The sequence below is a fragment of the Diadema antillarum genome, unplaced genomic scaffold, assembly GCF_040938485.1.
Source record: "Diadema antillarum isolate AM-2024a unplaced genomic scaffold, OU_Dant_1.0 seq00001943_RagTag, whole genome shotgun sequence".
NCBI classification, from domain to species: domain Eukaryota; kingdom Metazoa; phylum Echinodermata; class Echinoidea; order Diadematoida; family Diadematidae; genus Diadema; species Diadema antillarum.
Window position 1 is genome coordinate 56,295 of NW_027272603.1, and position 1,921 is coordinate 58,215.

The following is a 1,921-nucleotide window of genomic DNA, read 5'->3' on the forward strand; positions in this document are numbered from 1 at the left end:
ACTGAACTACTCTCACTCATCGCCTCACTCTTACTCCATTATTTGTCATCACTTTTTTAATAACTATGTTCATATTTCTATGACTATGTTTAATGGGCTTCCAAGTATTAACCTGTTGAGGACAGGCTGATTTTGCTACATCACGCATTTCCCATAGACACTTGCCCGAGTATACTCAGGACTTGTCCTCAACGGGTTAAGATGTCAAAGATGTTCTAATAAGTATTATTATTTCTCTCATCCTCATGTTATCTTTTTTATTGTCATTATTTAATCATAATTATATTCAGTCTTAATATCTTTCATATCATTTTAATTGCCATCACCGTCACCATCATTATTATCACCCTCATCATCACCATCATCACCATCACCATCATCACCATCACCATCACCATCACCATCACCATCACCATCACCATCACCATCACCATCACCATCACCATCACCATCACCATCACCATCACCATCACCATCACCATCACCATCACCATCACCATCACCATCACCATCACCATCACCATCACCATCACCATCACCATCACCATCACCATCACCATCACCATCACCATCACCATCACCATCACCATCACCATCACCATCACCATCACCATCACCATCACCATCACCATCACCATCACCATCACCATCACCATCACCATCACCATCACCATCACCATCACCATCACCATCACCATCACCATCACCATCACCATCACCATCACCATCACCATCACCATCACCATCACCATCACCATCACCATCACCATCACCATCACCATCACCATCACCATCACCATCACCATCACCATCACCATCACCATCACCATCACCATCACCATCACCATCACCATCACCATCACCATCACCATCACCATCACCATCACCATCACCATCACCATCACCATCACCATCACCATCACCATCACCATCACCATCACCATCACCATCACCATCACCATCACCATCACCATCACCATCACCATCACCATCACCATCACCATCACCATCACCATCACCATCACCATCACCATCACCATCACCATCACCATCACCATCACCATCACCATCACCATCACCATCACCATCACCATCACCATCACCATCACCATCACCATCACCATCACCATCACCATCACCATCACCATCACCATCACCATCACCATCACCATCACCATCACCATCACCATCACATCACCATCACCATCACCATCACCATCACCATCACCATCACCATCACCATCACCATCACCATCACCATCACCATCACCATCACCATCACCATCACCATCACCATCACCATCACCATCACCATCACCATCACCATCACCATCACCATCACCATCACCATCACCATCACCATCACCATCACCATCACCATCACCATCACCATCACCATCACCATCACCATCACCATCACCATCACCATCACCATCACCATCACCATCACCATCACCATCACCATCACCATCACCATCACCATCACCATCACCATCACCATCACCATCACCATCACCATCACCATCACCATCACCATCACCATCACCATCACCATCACCATCACCATCACCATCACCATCACCATCACCATCACCATCACCATCACCATCACCATCACCATCACCATCACCATCACCATCACCATCACCATCACCATCACCATCACCATCACCACACCATCACCATCACCATCACCATCACCATCACCATCACCATCACCATCACCATCACCATCACCATCACCATCACCATCACCATCACCATCACCATCACCATCACCATCACCATCACCATCACCATCACCATCACCATCACCATCACCATCACCATCACCATCACCATCACCATCACCATCACCATCACCATCACCATCACCATCACCATCACCATCACCATCACCATCACCATCACCATCACCATC